General features: G+C 32.2%; 1 protein-coding gene across 1 annotated transcript in view; it reads left to right on the forward strand.

Annotated features, from left to right (window-relative positions):
• The first annotated feature begins 424 nt into the window (after positions 1-424).
• The window catches only part of LOC126740115 (condensin complex subunit 1-like), a 98855-nt gene continuing 76636 nt past the window's right edge, over positions 425-22643 (forward strand). The window contains exon 1 of the mRNA XM_050446021.1: positions 425-578. The gene's annotated coding sequence lies outside the window, so the exon portion shown is untranslated. The remainder of the gene's footprint in view (positions 579-22643) is intronic.

Consider the following 22643-nt stretch of genomic DNA (forward strand, 5'->3'; position numbering starts at 1 on the left):
ATTGCAACAATAAAACAAACATAAATAAACTAAAGGGTATAAGGATAATAATACAGGTCATATTTGTACGGAACAAACAATTTATTATGATTTTTATTTGAGGTAATTAATTATGATTGATTGTTGGACCTTTTACTAAGGGTGTTTTTTTACTTTTTTTAAACTATTATTTATTTCTTTTAGTTTTACACCAATGTGTTTTAGTGTATGAAATAAAGGAATACCAACAAGTTGACAATCAATCGTCATAAAATATATATAATAATAATAATAATAATAATAATAAATTTTCATTTTCACTGAAAATGTAGGTGTCGGTTGATTTTACCAAAAACTGGCCCGACAGCGGATCATGATCGGCATCATAGTGTGAATCCAGCCTAATACGGTTATCTCTATTTGTCCTCCCTATTGACAGATGACCGACATTTACTGATTCAAATTCGATATTCGTTAGTTGTTGGTATTTTTTTTTACCCTTCAAACATTCTTGCATTCATTTAGTGCCTACATTTTATAAAATTTATAAAATAGTTTCTTACTCCGTACCTCACCGATAGTGCTCTAGTTCTTGTGCGGTAAGTAGTGTTACTTAAATCCCATATTATCCAAATAATCTTATATAAATATTAAAAGATATAATATAGAAAAGACCCTAGAAGTTGTGGCCCATGTAATAAAGATAATATTGATGTCATACCTGTTAATTTTAAAGAAAAAAAGTTAGCAAAAGTATAGGTTTGTGGGAGTGGTACTTAAGATGGTATGCTTGGGGACAGAAGGCAAGTCTCTTAAAATGCTCCTTTCAGAGCTACAGCCCATGCAAATTGCTTCAAGAAAATAGATAATTTGGAACAGAATCTTGCAATTTTTTAAGAAATGTGATGCATATCTGTAGTTCTAGTTCCAAATAATTGATTTTCTTCAAGGAATTTGCACAGGCTGTAGCTCTGAGGAGTATTTTAAAACACATGTTTATAAATAAATAAATAAATGACTTTTATTTAAACAAAAACATAATGAATAATTAATGCTCATACAAAACTTTATTTCTGTTTTAATGCAGTTTAAGTCTGGCACAAGTTTAGCTTAAAGCTACTCAACTACCAGACATAAACACTATAATAATATTTTAGATATATCTATTAGCTAAACTAAAATAAGGAACATATAAATTTTACCTAAATTACAACACTATTAGTTCATTGATTCTTTTATTACACAGAAAATATATTAAAAACATTAATTATTAGATAAGAAAAAAATTGTATATGCAAATATTCCAATCCTCTGGAAGATTGCAGTGGTATGCAGAGGCATAGTTCACTTTTTTACATTTCTAGAAAAGTGCAAAATTCTACAATCATTCATTATAGGAAAAAAAAATTCTATTTTTACTCCAACAATAGGCTCTTAAAATATTTGCTCTGAATTTTGTAACACCCTGAATATCTGTACTTTTTTTATGTTTAAATCTTAGAACATTGAAAGGCCTTGTAATGTTCTAAGGTTTAAATGTATTTACTTATGCAATTCCTATTCTCAGCTTGTGTGACTTTCCTAAAGTGAAAAATAGTATTTGAAATGGAGATTCTTTAAAGATGAAACATCACTTTTAGGCAAGTCTCTAAGTAGATTGTTTGAAATCATCTTTGAATCATGAGCCAATATTTATAAAAGTTCTGAAAATGTGAAAAGTGTAAGAACATACGTGTTGAATATACAGCCGTTCTACATTGCTTATATTTTCATTGTATAAAAGTTAAGTGTGATAACATTTCAGATCATAAAATGCAACAAATTTCATTTTCAAATTATTATGTAAACATTAATAATTCTTTTAAAATAGAACACAAAACTCTTAGGCCAATTACTCAATTCATTCGTTTTTCCTGAAAAAATATATAAGTCCAGGAATACCCATGTGGGATGTATTGACTGGTTTAATGACCTGGATGGTTTAATTGATGAAAAATATGAGGGAACATTTGCATTTGTTGGGTGAAATAAACAGGCAATATGGGAGACCTGCTGAAATTGACCTTTACAAGTCCTATAAAAAAATTTACAGTGATTCGATAACAGAGCTAAAAGGAACTTTAATGATAGTATGATACATTCCTCAAAAAATCTTCAAAAAGATCTTTGGAAAATAATTAACAAAACAAAGAAAGCACCTGAAAATAGTGACATTAATATTTCCCCAGAACTTTTCAATGAATATTTTAGTAGACTTGCAAAACAACTTATAAAAAGCATACCAACACAGAATGAATATATATTAGGCAATTTTGAAAATTTGACTCATCCAAATATTGAATTCTTCTTTACCAATGTAACTTTTTATGAGATTAGTAAATAATACTAAAAATAAATGTAGCAAAGTCATATGTGGCTTAAGTGTATAATTAATAAAAACAATAAAAAACTTAATTGTTGTATCCCTTACAAAATTGATTAATCTATGTTTCAATCAAGAGGTTTTTCCTGAATGTCTAAAGAGGGCTGTTGTCATACCTATATATAAAAAGGGAGATCAACAGGATGTTTTAATGAGGTGTTTTATAGACTGATCAGGGGGTCCGATCTGGGTAATCAGGGTAATAAACAAAAGACATGCAGTACACGGGTCTTGGTGACAGCCGGTAGCAGTAGTTCAGATGTTAGTGGAATGATAAAGCCCCAAGTCAATGGGGCCAATTTAGAAAATCTAAGCAGTGGTATTAAACATAACAAAAATCCAGTGTTTAGTTCAAAAGCAGTTAGCAGTGCTATTTTTGAGGAACAATCACATAATATAGAGTTAACAAAAATCACTCAGAAGATAATTGGACAGAAGTAAAAAGTAGGGCCAAAGCAGCCAGGAAAAAACGAACAGACCCCATTAAAGGTAGTAGAATCTGGGATGACAAAGAGCCTGGCAAGGCAAATCTTTTGAAGGCAGCTAAACATCACTCCTGGTAACTGGTTTGAAACCAGAGACCACTCAAGATGACATAAAGAAGTACCTTGACTTTCAGGGTATTACCAGGAGCTCCATAGAAAAAGTTCTCACCTGAAAAGATGGCATTAAGAGCTCTTTTAAGGACTCGGTCCCTCACAGGCAGAAAGAGGAAGTGATGAGTGCTGATTTTTGGCTGGAAGGAGTCAGAATTAACCATTTTCTCAACCTACAATGCTGCCCTTATATGAGGTACCAGGGTTCCAGCAACTTCAATCAAAAAGAAACTTGGTAAGTCTTCAAGTGGTTACAATTAATTCCAGATCAAGGTGCAACAAATTTGTGGATATTAGGTAATTTATAAATGTTGGAAACTTTGACATTATTGCAATTTCTGAGACCTGCCTTGTCCCAGAAATGGACATTCAAGTATTTCACATTGAGGACTACTTTTTTCCATAATGACTGAACTGAGCAAGGAAGAGGGGTTGGTCCTTATGTGAGAAGCAGTTTTAGACCCAAAATGATTGAGATTGAGATCCAGCAACTGCAAAATGGAATTGATACACTTTGGGTACAACTAAAAGGAAATAAACTCTCCATAGTCATAGGAGTTATTTATCGGCCACCTGGTGTTTCCTATAAAAATCTATCTTTTCTTTATATTTTGTTTTTTATTTATTTATTGCCTGAAATGTTACAAGATTGTGATTTTTGCATATGTAAAGGAGACCTGAATATTGATGTTATGTATATAACAACTGCGGAATATGACTATCTCTTACAAATCTTAGATACTTTTGACCTTACACAGCTAATAGACAGTCTCACAAGAATAACGAAAACAACAAAATCAACACTGGATTTAATTTTTGTCAGTAACCCTGACCTGGTTAAGAATAGTGGGGCTATGCCATGTGATCCCATCTCCACTGATCATGAAGCAGTTTACTGCTATTTTGACATAGCCACTCCAAAGCTCCCACAAGTAGAGTTAGAATATTGTAACTTAAACAACTTATGTTACATTTCAATCAGCTTCAAGAAGACCTTCAGCAAACTCTCTGGCATCCTCTATTCACTACTGATGATATTGACTGTAAGGTATAATTTTTTAATAACACAATTCTCTCAATTTTTAATGAACATTGTCCAATTCAAAAGAAAAAGAGAGGTAAATCTAGACCTGGATGGTTAATTTTCAACCTTAAAAAATTATTAATTTAAAAAATAGGGCTTTCAGACAGTTTGAAAACTCCCCCACCTCTCAGAAAAAAATGTATTATTTAGATCTTAAAAACTATTTATGATCTGCAATTAAACAAGAGAAAAAGGCATTTTATTCTTCACAATTTTCTTTCAATAATAAAAATAATAGCAGAGTTCTGGGACAAAATAAAAAAACATAAAATTTTCAAAAAAATACCCTCTAAGTTGCCTAAATTTAATTAATCCAGATCTAATTAATAAAGTGTTCTTAATGAGTATCCCTAAAACCACCACAGATCAAAACTTAGTAATAAATTTTCACAATAATAACTTTGCTAGTGAACCTTCTAAATTTGAGCTGATAACTCAGGGTGATATATTGTATAGCCTTAATAAAGTAAAAAGCAATGCAGTTAGAATTGATAACATAACAGCAAGAATGATATAAATTGTGTACCCCTCACTGTCTATCCCCTCTTACCAATATAATTAACTCCTGTTTGGAAATGGGAATTGTACTTGAACTTTGAAAAAAAGCTTTAGTCATCCCTATTTCTAAGAAAACCAATCCAACCATTAATTATTAATTTACGTCCAATCAGCATTTTACCTGCGTGTCTTCAAAACTAGTTGAAAAAATAGTAAAATCACAAATGGTCGAATATCTTGAAGTCGGTTCCATAGCTGCTCTACTGCTTTGCTTAAAATTAGTGACATCACACAAACTATTGATAAGGGTGGTTGCTGCCCCACTGTCTTAATTGATATGTAAAAAGCCTTTGATTCTCTCAATATAAATCTTCTACTGGCAAAATTAAAAGTTCACAATATTGAGTATAATAGTTTTTTGAGAGTTACTTAACAAAGAGAAGTCAGGCTGTTCGCCTGCATGATGAACTGGGTAATCTGCTTATGTCAAATTTTCAGCTGGTGGAGACAGGACTCCATTCTTGGACCTCTTTTTTTCAATTTTCACTTCTGATATTAAAAGTATTATAAATAATTATCTGTACCATATGTACACTGATGATATTCAGATATATCTCCCTTTACACAAATATTTCTTAATATCCTATATCAACTTTTTGTCGGCAACACTCCATACATGGAGGAACAGCTATTTTAGTTAAACAAACAATTGAAGCTTTTTTCTGTAAAATTAATAAGTATGATAGCTTTCTGTTGGAGAAGGTTTTTGAATTCTCCCTTTGTTTTTGTAAGTGATTTAATTTATATGTTCTTTGTGTTTATAGACCACCCACAGGAGATATTGGTATGTTCCTGGACAAACTTGATTCTCTATTATCCCAATTGTCTCTAAACTCCACAGTTATACACAGTTATATTGGCTGGTGACTTTAATATCAACTTCACCGATGTGAGCTTGCTATCATATCATTCATCCCTTTTAAGTATATTGAAATCTTATGACTTAAAGATGCATGTTCTTTCACCCACATGTATAACATCCTCATCTGTAACTACTATTGATTATTTGTGTACAAATTTAAATGATGTGTCATGTAGAGTACTCTCATCTGGTATTTCTGACCATGAAGCCATTCTCCCTAGGATTCCATGCAACACTGTATTTCCTTCATCTCATTATATAGGAAGAATTTTCAGCAGAGCAAATTTCAATTCTTTTTCTTCTACTACAGCTTTGGTTAATTGGAATGCAGTTGAAATGGCTCCTGACCCGTTTACTTTGTTATTTCATGTGCTATGTGACAAGATCAATTAGTGTTATCCTAAAAAGAGGCTTAAAATGAAAAATAGAAAACCATGGGTCACAGCAGGCCTCATAACTTCAGCTAAAAACCTCTGTTTTTTGGCTAAGTTGTGCAAGTATACAACTAATGCAAACATTATTCTTTATCATCAGAAATATTGTAACAGAAAGACGATAAAAGCAGCAAAGGTTAAATATTATAGTGACTGCTTGAATATGTCCTCAAATAGGCAGAGAGAATGTTGGTCAATTATAAATGACTTCAGGCATTCTCACAAGAAAGTTTCAGAACAGGAAGTAAAACCAAATAGTTTAAATGATTATTACTGTAATATTCCTCATTTATTGCTCAAGGATGTGAATACTAATATTGATCCTTTGCATTATATTCACACAAGTGTCAGTTCAAAATTCTTTTTTCTTTTATCCTGTTAGCCTTACTGACATTGAAGATGCGGTTAAAAGCTTAAAAAACCATAAATCAGCTGGAGCTGGTGGAATATCATCAAAATTACTACTCCTATTGCCTGACTCAGCATTGAGTGCCTTAGCTTCTGCCATATTTATTTTATTTATTCATGCCAAAAAGTATAAAGCTTTTACACAAGTCAGTCAAAAATATAACTCCAAATAAAAGTATTAAACTGTAAAATTCGTTTTACCTAAGAACAAAAATAAAACACATATAAGCCTAAAAAGTAATGCTTAAAAACACTTAACACTAAAAGTCAAGAGACCCAGCCTATGCAATAGCACTGGAATTTGAGCTCAGGAATTCCTCAAATGAATAAAAAGCATTGGTGACTAAAAAATGTTTTACCTTTATCTTATAAGCATTAATTCAAATTCAAATTCAATTCAAATTTATTAATCATTTTGGTTATATTATAACAATTTTTAACTTAATTATATTCGATAATAATAGTTAACAGTCATTGTTTTTAACATACACCTAGATGTTGTAACATCTGTTTGTGTATGCTGAGAAATCACAAAATTTTAGTAATAATATAAAATATAACTAACCATAATCTACAACTAAACAAAAATTCTCCAATAAAATTTCCCTTCCCAAAACTATTTAAAAAAATTAAATTTATCTATATTTGAATAAATAAATTTTCTACAGACCTTATTAAGAGGCAAATCCTTAACGGAGACCGGCAGGACATTAAAGAACTTAATTCCATAATAAGACACGCCATTACGGGTACGCTAGAGTCTCCTAAATGGTGCCACCAAGGAGCCGCTATTTCTGGTGTCATGACTGTGAGTGCTAGCATGAGTCGCAAACCTGGGTAGGTTTTCCCTAATGAATACAAGGCAAGTATGCAAGTATGAAGGCGCTTGGTAAGGTGAGAACTTTCAGAAGCCTGAAGTGGACCCTACAACAATCCCTGTATCCAATCTGCGCAATCACTCGCAGACATCGACGTTGCAATGCAAAAATCCTGGACATATGCGCTGAATGACCCCAGTTTAGTAAGTTATACGTCATTAGAGAGTGAAAATATCCAAAGTAAGCTGTCCTGAGAGTACCTGCGGAGACAGACCCAGACAAATTGCAAATCAGGAAAGTACACCTTGATAATTTGGTTGACAATTCATCTATGTGACCTTGCCACGTCAAACCACTATCCAATCTAACACCCAGAAAATCCACAGACACACCTAAAGATTGTTGCTGGGAATCAACGTCCCGAAGGGAAAAAATTATATTTTGAGTTTTGGACTCATTTAAGCACAATCTATTGGAAACGGCCCAGTCTCTAAACTGAGAACAAGATTCTTGAGCCTTGATTGAAATGTTTGCGCAACTCCTATTAGTACACAGGGATGTAGTATCAACAGCATACAAATACAAAGTGCAATCAGGGTGACAAGTTGGTGGGTCATTAACAAATATAAGAAACAGGATAGGCCCGAGAACGGATCCCTGAGGCACTCCATGCTCAATCGACAAACTCTGAGACCTACATCTCCCAAAACAAACAAACTGACTTCGGTCACTCAAGTAGGACTGTAGCAGTGACAGACTTCTCGAACAGAATTTGTAGTGGTTGAGCTTTTGAAGAAGAATATTATGCTCCACACAATCAAAAGCCCTAGATAAATCGTAAAATGAGGCTTGGGAGTACAGAGCACTTTCAAATCCGTCAAGCACCACGTCACACAGGTTCTGGACCGCACCAGTGGTGGAGTGTTTCTTTCTAAACCCATGTTGGTTCACATAAAATAAAGAGTTTTGTTCAAAATACTCCTCTATTTGAGTCTTGAGTAAAGACTCAAAAATCTTTCCAATGATAGGCACCAGAGAAATGGGATGGTAGTTTTCAACATCCACTTTTGAACCCTTTTTGTGAATAGGAATGACCTTAGCAATTTTAAGACAGGATGGAAATGTGCCCTCAAAGATAGCCAGGTTGATTAGGTTGGTCAGGGGAACAATAATTAAATTCTTAATAGTCTTTATGAGTCTGATATTCAAATCATATGGATCATTGCTTGCACTATTCTTCATGCCATCAATCACCTGACAGACCTGGATGAAAGTAACTTCGGCAAAGGAAAAGCCGGGTCCGCAAGGGCCAGTCAAATAAGCTAAAGGATTTTTGGGAGGCAGAGGAAGAGTCTCTTTTAGTTTGGCAGGAACATTAACGAAAGTTTCATTAAAATGGCTGGCATTAATATCACTCAGCTCCGATTCCTTTACGCTAGGGTTCAGAGCTGTAATTACCCTCCACATTGCCCGGACAGGGTTACTTGACTGGCTAATGAAGTTGTCATTGACCTTTCTCCTCCTTGTCTGAATTTCAAGCCGGTATTTGATACGGTAGGTGCGGATAGTATCACTTGATATCAAATTGGGGTATTGTTGACTAGCCCGTCTTAAGAAACAGAGCTGTTCTCTCATCTCCCTGAGAGACTCATCAAACCACTTAGAAGCAGCTGAGCGCCTGGCGGTATTCGCTGATTTTGACTTCAGTGGAAAACACATTTATTTATTTATTTATTTATTTATACACGGGATCAACCCCATTACAAAAAATATATATATTCTTAAAAAAGAAATAAAAGCTATACTACCTAACCACTAATTACTAATTAACAATAATTATCAGACTTAATCTTAATACCAAGGATAATTAAACCGTTTTACAAGTAGTAACAATATTCTCTCAAAATCAGAACAATTAACAATGCTATTAATTAGCTAAGAAAAAACAAAATATATTATTATCAATGACAATGATCAAATGTATTTCAAATCATTAATCATGGAGCAAAATTATTTCAAAAAACAAAATCCTACAAACTCTTAATAAGGCTCCTAAAATGCAATAAGGAAATTCCTAAAACTTCAATTCCAGTAGAGTTTACCAGTCTCAAGGTCCTTTCGACAGGCGAGTGCATAGCATAGTTGGTACGATGATAAGGCAAAGAAAACAATCGATTTGCCCTCAGATTACGGTATGGAATATTAAATGAAATCCTATTAAGTAGTTCGGGACAAATCACAAGGCCATTCAAAAGTTTATAAATAAACACCAAATCATTCTCAGTGCGTCTCTTAAGTAAACTCCGCATATTCAGCAAGTTCATTGCTTCATCATAACAATGGTCATTAGGAACTGGAATGCGAAGTTTATAAAGGCAGAATCGTAGAAATTTATTTTGAATCCTCTCCAGTGCCATACAATTATTCATGTACAGAGGAGACCAAATTATTGATCCATACTCCAACAAAGAGACAACAAGTGATATGTACAACCTTTTGCAAGTTTCAACCGACAGATCCCTACAATTGCGCAGGACAAAACCAAGGACCTTAGATGCTTTAGTTATAATAGTATTTACATGGGTATTAAAATTCAATTGTTCATCAAAAAAGATACCAAGGTCCTTTACTACTTCAGTGTACCTAAGATTAACATTATCAATAGTATAGGAGGAAGTTACCCGTTTGTTTCTTTTGTAGAAACTAATGTAACTGCAACTACAATAAACTACATTAAATAAGCCTCGCTCAGAGATTTAACAAAAGAATTAAAGGAGATATCAACATCACTAGTATTGCCTATGAAGTCCCAATCAAAGTTCTCCACTGCATTATAAAAATTTAACAACCCCCAATCTGTTATAGGGCGGTAACATATACGAACAGCGTCACCTCGAACGGGGATGCTCTGTTTAAATTGAAACACAATTCCCAAGTGATCAGACAAAGATGGATCACAAATATTAGCATTACAATTGGAACTGGAGACAGTTGTAAAAATATTATCCAGACAATTCGAACCCCTCGTAGCAACATAAACAATTCCTTTCATAATGGCATCTTTCCAGCATGTTTGAAAGAGGCAGTGGTTATCCCTCTTTATAAGGGTGGAGATTTGAGTGAGCCTTGTAATTTCTGTCCAATTTCTATATTATCTACCCTCTCCAAGATAGTTGAAAAACTTGCAAAAATCAGAATTTTGTCTTTTTTGCAACATAATTGCATTTTATCTGCAAATCAGTTTGGATTTCAAACGGGAAAAGGGACTCATGACGCTGTTTTCGGCTTTTTGGAGAGTGTCTATGTGTCCTTAAATTCTGGAGAGTCTGGAATCCTATCTGTATAATTGTACCCAAAGAGTTATAGTATCTGGATGTTTATCCAATTCCAGATCCCTTAAAACTGGAGTACCTCAGGGTTCAGTGTTAGGACCACTATTATTTTTGCTCTATGTAAATGATTTGGGTTCATTAAAACTGCAGGGCAAAGTGGTCAGTTTGCTGATGATACCACCATTTTATGGAATCATAGAGATTCTGATAATGTTAGAGCCCAGGTTTTTAAGGATCTTAAGATTTTATCGCACTGGTGTGCTGCAAACAGGCTTGTATTTAATGTGGGCAAAACCTTTTTTATGGGATTTAAGTGTGACATTCAGGGCCTTATGTTTAGTGAAAACTCCCCCTTGCAATACAAAGAAAGCTGTAAGTTCCTTGGTATTACCATTGATGATCGCCTTTGCTTCGAAGATCATGTCCTAAATCTTGCATCAAAATTATCCTCTGGATGCTTTGCAGTAAGAATGCCGGGGCATGAGCTGGGCTGTTGCACGTTCATTGTTGTTCGTTGTTGTACTTTTCTCTTATTGAGTCCCATCTTCGTTATGGCTTGCCTTTTTGGGGTTTAAGCAACAAGGGATTATTAAACATAATTTTTGTGATTCGAAAAAAGGCAGTTAGGTACCTATGTTCCGCTGGGTTAAGAAATTCTTGTAAACCTCTCTTTATATCTCAAAAAATCCTAACTCTCTCCTAATCCTTCTCTTTTTATCTTAGAAACGGCTACTCTTATTCATAAGTGTCCTAAACCTCCCTCTAACACTGGTCATATGACTCGCCAGGTTAACGATTTTCCCTTACCAATCCCTACATCCTCTCTCAGCAAGAACTCACTTATATACCTTAGCAAAAAAATTTACAACCATGTTCCTCTATGTATCAGACAAATTTTAGAAGTTAAGAAATTCAAAAAGAAATTAAAATCACTTTTATTATCCAGTGCATATTATAGCCTTGACGATTTTTTTAATGATACCTTTTGACCTGTGCTCTGACATCATTTTAGTGTTTTAGTTTTGTTTCCTCTAAATTCTGTTTTATTCACAGCTCTACTTATTTTTTAATAAAATTTATCAAAAAGATGCTTTTTTTATTTTTTCAATCTGTTTTGTTATAATTAATTTTGGTAATGTGTGTAAATTTTATGGTAAAATATTTTAGATGTTATGTTTTTTTGAAATTTGAAATTTAAAGTGAATTTGGAATTTTTTAGTTTTTAGGATGCTTGTACACAAGATTTTGTTTTGTCTTACGTAATATAGCACATTTTCTTTCTTTCTTTCTTTCTTTAAGTGAACCTATAGATCTGATCAGAGCGATTACAAAAATCAATGATGACTTGAGCAACATTTCTAATTGGGTGGAGCATAACTCTTTGTTGATTAACCCTTGAAAAACACAAGCAATTTTATTTTCTAAAATCAATATAGAAACTGATAATCTTATTATACATGTTAATGAGAGTGTGGTTGACTGGCAGGAAAAAGTAAAAAATCTTGTGTTATACATAAACCAACCATTGAAATTTGATTTTCATATTAATAATGTATGTAGACAGGCCTATTTTAACTAAAATCAATTCACAAATATAAATACATCATCCCTGAAGAAACCAAAAAAAGACTTACAGAATCTCTAAGTGTTTCAATTCCTAATTACCTAGACACTGTCTATGGACCATATTTCACAGAATATAATCAATTTAAATTACAAACTTTAGTTAAACCAAATTATTTAGCAGACTTTTTTAAGCTTTGTGATGAATGCTATGAAGTAAATATCAGGGGAAAAAATTGTTTTAATATTCTCAGGCATAATACAGAGTTTTTCAGGTTGTGTTTCATATATCAGGCTGCTAGTTTATATAACAAAATACCTGAGAATCTTAAAACATTAAGTTGTTTTAAAAAGAAACTAAAAGATTTGATCAGGAGTGGTAAGCTGTGTCTAGTAACTTTGTGAATTTTTTTTTCTTTTAATTTTTACCCTGTGCTCAAAGCTTTTAAATAATGTCATGTATTTTAAAATTTGTCAGTATATTTGAAAGTGGATATTTTATTTGTTATTGCCTAATGGCTAAATCTTTATTGGTAATTGATAAAAACCGCTCTGTGGATCTCTTACCTTTTGCCATTTTCGTTAATAAAAGATATTTTATTTTATCCTTATTGCCAGTGATTTCAAAGTTTGTTGAGAAGGCTATGGCATTGAAAATGGTACTTTTCTTGAGGACAATCACAGCTTACCGGAGAGTCAGTTTGGGTTCCGCAGGGGCAGGAGCACTGTTTTGGGTATCCTACATCTTATTTCAAAAATTTCAGCTTCTTTTGAGACTTAACAGTATAGTGCAGTCCTGTTTTGCGACCTTTCCAGGGCATTTGACTGTGTCGAACACCGGCTTCTCCTTAAAAAGCTTAAATATTAACATCCTATTAATCTAATAGAGTGCAGATAGAGTTGGTGTGTCATCTTCGTCTTGGGTTCATAATTAGAAGCTCTCAGAGTTTTACTTTGGAATCTACATTAAGACTGCTTTTCTGTTGCTTTGTGAGATCAAAACTGGAGTTTGGCATTATATGGAACCCGCTCTATCAGAATCATGTTGGTCTCCTTCAATCTGTTCAGTGTAGATTTGATAAGTTTTTGGCCTTTAGGCAGGATGGCATATATCCAGTTAGAGGGTTTGATCATCGGCAACTATTGGAACGCTTCAATCTACATCCATTACATCTCAGAAGAATGATCTTCTCTGTAAAATTCCTGCATGGATTACTGAATGGATTAATTGATAGTCCTGTACTTCTTTCTGGTGCACGTTTCATGGTGCCTAGGCTTAATGCTAGACATCCCCTAACATTCTTTCTGCCAAGGCCTCATACTAACATCCTGTTGAAATCGCCACTATATACGATATGCGCTATATTTAATCGGATCTGTCACATGTGAGATATAAATTTCTCTCCGGTTCATGTTATTGGCGATATCTTGGTGGATCATTACTCTTGGAATTAAGACCCATGTGTTTAAGTTATAGTTAGTAGGTATATTGCAGTTAATTTAATTTAATTTTGTTGAATATGTGATTATCTTGTTAAACTTTTATAATTGGGTTTCATTTTATCATATTAATAGTTATTTGTTCTAATTTCTTGGATAACTTTTGAGATTGTGACTTTACTTTTTTTTCTTTTCTTTTCATTCTTTTGGGTTTGTTTTGTGTTTTTTTTTAAACTATATTTTTCATTGTTTTGCAACTGTTTCCTGTTGTTGGGCAGGTTGCCTGTTGGAAATAAAGGCTTATTATTATTATTATTATTATCATCTGAGAGGGTTATAGATATGGGAGTTTCGGAAGGTTCAATTTTGGACCTGATTCTCTTCCTTTTATACATAAATGACCTGCCAAACATTCAAACACCATAGGAGAAAGCCGTACCCTCTTTGCGGATGACACAACCATATGTCTGTCCACTAATTCAAAGGAACAAGCTATGGAGATGTTGGGGACTGCACAGGCGAGTGCGGAGGCCTGGTTTTGTATGAATGGACTATTATCAAATCAAATCAAAATATGCTTTAATGTCAAAACAAAATATGCATTGTTGTTAACAGAGCCCAAGAAATACAGTTATAGCTAAAACAAAATAAAATAAAAGTGTTACAAAAATTGTTTCAGTTAATACCATAACAAAGATGGTATTCAATTAAAGAAAACTATGAAGCTCTAGCCACTGAGCTGTTTAAATTATTAACAATGACATGAAGAGCATAACAGCAAGAGAAAATTTTATTACACAATGTGCTTATATGATTTTCAAATTTTAACCCAGAATCAATATACAACCCAAGAAATTTGCTTACATTAGCAGATAATATTATATTATTACTTAAAAAGACATCATTAAATGCACATTTGAATTTTAAAATATTTGTGTTAGAAATATTAAAGCACAGCTTATTAGTGTCACACTATCTTTTTACCTTATATAAATCTGTCCGAAAATATTTGCCTCAAGCTGCTCACAGTTCTTATTTTTCCACAGAATAGTGGTATGATCTGCAATAAAAATTTTCTCTTCATGTCACAACAACTGTATTAAAGGGTATGCAAATGCTGAGTTTTATTAAGATGTGCACCAGAGATTTCCAGGACATTGCTTCTGTTAAGCTTCTTTACTGTGCACTAGTTCATCCTCACCTAGAGTATGGTTCATGTATTTGGTCACCTCATTATAACGATCACATTCAGATGATTAAAGAGGTTCAGCACAAATTTTCAAGATACATTGCATTCAAAGGGAATGTTCCACTTCCTATTATCTACCATGAGTTTGAGCCTGGACTTAATATCCATACTCTCTAAACCCGTCGTAAACATTGTGACCTGTCAGTCCGAGCCAACCATTAAAACCAGTTTTAATCTTCTCCCGTAGATGAATCACGTGTCGAGATTAAAAATAAAGAGTTTTGGTTAGTGGTAAGACTGTCTCGTAATATGTTACTGTTTGGGTAGAGGTGGAGGTGGTTTCACATAACATACAAGATTGTGAGCATACTGAGACTGTATGTAGACTTGGGTGTAGTTTGAGTGATAAACTTGGAAATCTAACATAAATTGTGGACACCATCCTTCTATTTATGTCAGATAAGTCATCTATTTCTTTCCGAAGACTTTTTATTGTTCCCAATTGATTAGCAATTTCATTCTCCAGTAAAGATCTTTCAAATTGAAAGAACTCATCCATTATCTCAAAGAGACCTATGTAACTAGAGAAAAAAAAAAATATTTTTTGTTAAATATTTGTGCTGTGTTATTGTGTTTATTATAAAATATGTGAGTATTCTCAGACTTAAATTTTATTTATCAGTACTTAGCAGGTCATCTAGCTATAAGGTCTGATTATGCTTTATTAGCAAAACATGTTACCTGATTAATAGATACAAAAAGATATTTTGAGACCGAGACTTAGAGTTTTCATTTATTTCTCAAGATCTCTCAAGCTCAAAATCGACCAGTTTCTGTTGAAGAGAATTTATTTCCCTTTTTTTTTCTCCAAAACCTCAATTAGCTTTTTCTCTGCTAAGCATGGTTTAACTGTTTTAGATTTTCCAGCTCACTCAAGAAGATGCTCAGCCTATCATCAGAGCTATTGTTTAGGGTTATGCAATCTTGGGAACACAGTATTTTTTATGTCCTATCTTTATATGTAATTTAAAATCTCTGTTAAGACAGCTCTGATGAAAAAGGTTGTTAAACTAATACAAATACATATAATAAGCATACTGCTTGGTTGCACAACATCTAAATTTAGATTTATCCATCCTCATAGAAAACTTAAATCAAATATTAAAAAAAGATAATAATAAAAAAAAAACTTACTCGAATGTAAAAAGGTTCTAATTTACCAAGTCCTAATATCCTAATATATACAAATAATAAAACCTATGTATGCTAAAACTCTACACTAAAAATAAAATGTAAATATGAACATCAACAGGTAAATCCAAACAAATAATAAATAAATGTCTTATTCAGTCTATATACTTTTAATCATTAAAACCCAAAAATGTTCCAAATTCCTAAATGTGGGAACTCAAGTGAGAACAATAAAAATTCCATCTATTGTTAGTAAAATCACAGATCTAAATAGCTACGCAACAGATAAATACTGCTGTAGCGAAGTTTGGCACCCGAGAAATCGGTCCGCTAGCAGAAGCACTCGTTGCAATTGGGAATATATTCAGACAATGACGACGCTTTGTTGCCACGTTTAAAATTTATCCGCGTGATACTCCAGGAAACGTACAGTTTACTACGCCAACACAATGATAGTGGGATTTCAATTATTTTTATAGATTTTGGGATGCTGGTTACGAATCCGGAATATTCCAAAAAATAATAATCCCGAATCACCCCGTTTTAAGCCCCCGTTTTAAGGAGTAGTTTTTGGTTTTTTGCGAACGTAGCATTTCCTGTACATTTTACAAAAAAAACCCTTATAGTAAATTAGGATGACTATATTTCCTACAAAAAAGTCCGCGACAGCATATGTCCATTACCTACCGTTTAGCGAGAATGGCGCCCCAAAGTTGACTACTTTTTAAAAAACATGCTTCGGACAAACTTTTTTTCTCGTTAATGCAAATGGGAATTTTAAATAATATTTACATATTTTTTATTGAAAGGTATAAACATTTCTACATACAGGATTGCAAAATAGTTAGGGATCTTAAATATTAAATGTTGTTAAATTAATTTTACAGAAAAAAAATAATAGAATATCATTGGTATTTATCTTAGTCATGTTTTAAATTTTGGATTTTATGCTTCACATTATACGAGTTCTTTTGGCACCACTTAAAAAACTTATATAAATTCGTATGCACAAGTTGTGTTAACAAAAACATTTTGTGCTCATAGCACTTATGACTATTTGATCCCAATCAATTTAAATTTCTGGACAAAATTTTATTTTTTATTTTTGTTCCTACAAACTCATGTTGCCCAATTTTCTTAAATTCATTAACAAAAATTCTCATTGATTTTTCAACCTCCACTGAAACATCATCGGTCGGATAGACCAAGTATGTAGTTTCATGTCCACCGTAGTTTTTATTTAATAAAAATAATTAAGATGGTTCACTTAAATATTTATTTAGTTTTAGAGAAGTTGCACAAATGGAACAATTGAACTTTTCCAAAACCTTTTTTACTAAATACCCAGCATAATAGGTCACACAGGCACAGTCTTCTAAAGAATTTGTGGAATTTGTACTTAACAGTTTGTCTACATTTATATCACAATTTTCCGAAATGTCTTCCCTCTCATATTCAAGTTCTGCTGGCATATTTGTTCGATTTTCCGCTTGGTTTTTCTTTTCATCAATTAAAATTATCTGTTTGTCAGTGTTATTTTAACATTTAGACACGCTTCATGGGGTAATTAGGTCTGTAACTGTTTTAATCCTAAAAAACAAGCGAAAAGATCTTGCTGTTGGGTTTAGGTTCCAACCCCCACGCTGCCGAGCCATTGAAAAAAAAATTTCCAGAAAATCTTGGTTTAACCGATTTGTTAATAAAAAATTGTTATTTTCTAATTTTTGATCTTCGTATAGACCTGTAATTGATTGATTAAACCAGTCCATTAAAACACGGTGGTCTATTTTTTATCGTTTCCCTGGCATTTTTTTTCTTATTTAAAACTACACTTACTTTTAGCAACGATTCAAACATTTTTTTTCCCTTTTGTAAGATATCCAAAATCGACAAATTTTGGTCACTAATTCCGCAACTAAATGGATTTTTTGTATATAGGCGTTTGCTGTTCAACGCGTCAAATAAATTGTTCATATTTTGTATAAAGTCTGCAGTATTAGTGCCCATTTCTCTATTAATTAATTCCTTTTCTACGCAAGTTCTTACGGCGGCAGCCATGGTGAGAAAAAACCTGTAAAGCTAATTTACAAGACATCTTTTAAAATGCATTTGGATTAATGTGTTTATTCGTAATTTTTGGCAAAACTCGTGCCGATTGATATGTGCCACCTCTATTATTACTGCCTTGGTCACAAACTAAAGCAAGTGGTAAAAATCCCATGGCATCTAATTTGGTTAAAACATAAATAATTATTTCTTTAAAATTTTCCTTTGCTACTGAATTTTGTGAAAAAAAATAAGCCAAAGGAAATTTCCAAGAGGAATAAATACCTTTAATGGAAAAGACGAGCGCATGATTGGCCTTTTTTTCGATTCTTCCTAAAGGTCCCAAGTCCTCAAAACCCTCGATTAAATCCAATTTTCTGTTAAACTCAAAATTTTCTTTTTGGCTAATTTCATCAAATGCCACCAGACATTTTTTCTCATTGCGAGTCATAACAGAACATTTTTGTTCTAAAAATTTTTGAATGTTATCATCTATTTTTACCTGTTTTAAAACTATTTTGCGAAATCCATTTCTGGATTGTTGATAAGGCAGGTAACACTAGGCCTTTTTTTCTTAAAAAAAAATGTGCAGATGGTGATTTATAATAAAAAGATATACAAAATTCTTTTTCCTGTTGACCCCAAATTACATGCTTTTTCCCTCTCAATTGCATACCTACTAAAATTTTTGCTACTGGCGATAAAAATGTGAAAAAGGGTAAAGTGGTAAAACTGTTTATTTTAGACTTTTGCACCTTTTTGTGTACTCTCGAATTTTTTTTTAAAAAGGTATTATTTTTTTTTGGTTAAAAGCCTGACTTTTCTGTTTAATTTAAAAGCTTCTGGCAATTCGGTTAATCTATCTATAAATTCATTATCCTTGTTGTTTTCACACTGATTATCCAGTTTTAAGCACTTTTTGGAAGATACAGGAGAACTAATCTCAAAGAGTGAACATCCTCTATTAGCAAATGTTCTTTTTGGAGTGAGAACTTTTAGGCTGGTTTCGGTATCACTAATGAAGGGACTATATGATAAGAGAGCATGGCTTTTGGGAACGGCGTCACTCTTAAGATAAAACTGTTTATCTGTTTTAAAGGCGTCACTGGAAAAATGATCCTTACATATAATTTAGCACGTAAAGCTTCATTGGATAGGCCTGCTAGTTTAGCGTTTCCTACAAAAATAAAAAAGTCACATTAACTGCAAACAATAGCGAGTAACATTTCTAAGTAGAGCTCGAATTTTTTCTCAATTAAAATATTGTAAAAAATAATTAATTATAAAATAAAGTATTAGCTCTATTTTAAAATTTTATTGATTTATTTTGCCTTGTATAATTGATGATTTTTTAATAAATATTTACTTTTTAAGTTTGGAGAAATTTTAAATACGTTAGTTTTATTACCAAAAATGGGGAATGTCCGGTCGAAAAAGTACCTAGCTTATTATAACACTTTTTTTTTAACAAATTACTAATTAACTCATAAAATATTAACCTGTAAATGCTATCTATTAAATAATGTCAACTTTTACGTTGGAAAGATTTTTTTTTTAATCAGAAAAAAAATTAAGTAGAGTAAAAAGACAACAAACAAGTTAATTAAACTAAAAAGAGAACAAGATGAAAACAACAAAAAACCCTAAAAATACAAAATTGTAATTAATTATAAAACATGCTAATCTCCAATTATAGTCAACTTTTAATATTTTTAAAAAAATCTAGTTTTTAGCAAAAAAAAAGTTCAGTTTTTAAAATTCAATAAAAAATGAACTCAGGATTGTGTTCAAGAAATGCCTATGTTTTCCACTTTTCTTCTGTGTCAAGAGCTGATATGCGGTGTGACCCATTCAGATAGGAATCATTTCTTTCTCAACCATTCTTTTTTTAAATGATCAAATAATAAAATGTCCTACCATTGGACAAAATTGTAAATTTTTATTCCAGCTTTTAAGATACTCTTTCATACTTTTTTCAAGTCAAAAATTCATATATTTTTTATAAATAATTTTTTGATAAAAAAAACTTCACCATTGTATTAAGTGCACCTTAAAATACCTGTAACCAAAATTTCATAAAAATACAAGGTGTACTTTTAAATAAAAAAATTACTAGATCTTAAAATTTAAAAAATCACTAAGCGCATAGTCTAGAAAAAGCGCCCTTTATCAACAAGTCAACAATAATGAAATATAACAATAGTTAAATATATCTTTTTATTACTGAAAATAATGAACACAACAGGTAAACAAACCATCTTATAGGTATTTCAAGGTGCTCTTAATCCAATAAAATATGAATTTTTGACTAGGAAAAGCATCATAGAATGTCTTAAAAACTGGAATGAAAAATTGAAATTTTGTCCCACATTTCATTACTGGACCATTTTCTTCATATCACATGACAACTATTTTTGATTGCCAAAGATAAACTTAAAAACAGGTTGTTAATATAATACCTATAAGGAAAATGCATTTAAAATAAAAATTAATAAAAATGCGTTCGCCGTGCGTTCCCCCTTAACCCTTAATAAAATGTTGATATTTTTTAAAAATATTAAGCACTTGTTAACATATTTTACACACTTTCATTTTTGTAAGTGATAATTTTCCAATTTTTAAAAGACTCCAATTGTGTTAAGACGTTTTACCAAATTTGAAAAAAAACACTTTTTAAAAGTTTTTTTTGCAACAAGCTATGTTTAAAAAAAGTGCCTTTAAATGCAAATATGTTTAAGTAGTTCGGAGTCGATGCAATTAACTCATTAGAACTTTTCAATAGTTATAAATAAAGTCGATATACAATAATTTTTAAGGCTTTTTTATACAAATATAAAATAGTATTTTTACTAAAATATTAACGAATGGACGATGCTGTTCCTCACTCAATACCAATAGGTCGTATCTTCCCTGGTCGTTGAGCCCTCTGAAACGCACTACCACTCGCGAAATTTTTACCTTTCAAATTTGGATATGCACCATTAATTGTTGAAAAGCGACGATTGATCAGATCACGCTTGATGCATCCTACCGACTGCGCCAGTTTTGTTCGTCAGGTTTAAAACAAATAAAAAAAATTATTTCGACCGACAGCAAGTACGTTAACAAATGAGCTGGTTAAACTTAAAGTTATTCTAATTTTTAATTAAAAAATGCGTAATAACTAAATCTTATCTGTGCAACCAATGCATCCTCCTACGTCTAGTTTATACAAAATATTTATTATATACAGAGAGTATAACTAGCGTTTATTTGTTAGAGAAATCAATTATTAGCAAAAAAAAGATGCATTTCAGAAAAGTGTTTTTAGCATATTTATATTTATAAAATAAATAAATAAATAACTAAAATCTATTATGCAACAACAAAATATTACATAAAAGGTAACATTCACATGTGAATCTAGCAGAAAAGCCTTGTATTTCTTCTTGAAAGTGAAAAGTGAGCATGATCTTATTAAGTTGTATACTTCAGTGTTTAACAAAAATACACCCTGATAGGCAAATGAGTTTTTAAAACCTTCAGTTCTATGTACTGGTATTTGAAATCTTATAATGTTTCTTAGGCGATGACTATGTAAATCTTGTCTTGCTGTGAAATAATCTGAAAGATATTTAGGGTACCTCAACTTGTAAATTCTATAGACAAACTGACCAAAAAATGTAAAGCTGCTCTCCTTTCATATTTTAGTATTTTATTGTCAACATATGTTGGTGTTATGTGATCAAATTTTTGTATGTTAAAAACAAATCTCATAGGCGTTTTGAGGAAACTAAATTTGATTCTTCATTTCAAGAGTGAGGTAATTGTAAAAAACAACATTGCAGTAATCTAGCTGTCACCAAACAAGAGCCTCCACTAGCATGAATTTGATTTTTTTGGGTAAATAATATTTAAATTGATACAAACTTTTAAGTAAAGCATACATGCACAATAATTTTTTATTGACATGTACCTGAAATTTTAGAACCTCATCAAAAATAACATCAAGATTTTTTGCTGATGCTGAACAAGGAAGGACACTTATTTATATGCAAAGTAGTGAAATTAAATTGTTTTTTTTTATGTATTAGAACCCATGAGTAAGTATGTGCTCTTGTTAGCATTCAAAATCATCCCATAATGTCTTTATTATTTAAATATTGAGTTTAAGTCTTCATAATTTGCTGCATACATTGACATGCATTATGAGGAGGAAATCCGGATAACAGCTGTGTGTCATCTGCATAAAGATTTACGGAATAAAACCGAATCTGCTCCGGAAGATCGCTAGTGTAAATGATAATAAAGAGAGAATAATAAAGGTCCGAGGATACTTCCCTGGGGCACTCCATAACCACTGACAATAAGTTCAGATCTTGCTCCATCTAGTTCCACAACTGAGTCCTCAGTTGAAGATAATTTTGGAACCATTTGCAAACACTCACTGAAAATCCGAAGAAGCTCATTTTAGCCAACAGCATTTCATGATTTATGAGGTCAAAAGCCTTACTGAAATCTAACAGTACCAGACAAGAAACACAAGAGGAGTCCATATTGGTTGATATCTGGGAAGCTACTTTTGTCAGGGCTGTGGCTGTTCCATGATTCTTCTGAATCATGGAATATCAATCTATAATTTCATGCATTTACAAAGTCAAGCAACATATCCAACACTATTAATTCAAACATTTTGGCAAAGATGGGTAAAAGAGAAATTGGTCTTAGCTCTGAAAGATTTT

This window comes from Anthonomus grandis, chromosome 9 (genome assembly GCF_022605725.1).
Source record: "Anthonomus grandis grandis chromosome 9, icAntGran1.3, whole genome shotgun sequence".
Lineage (NCBI taxonomy): Eukaryota > Metazoa > Arthropoda > Insecta > Coleoptera > Curculionidae > Anthonomus > Anthonomus grandis.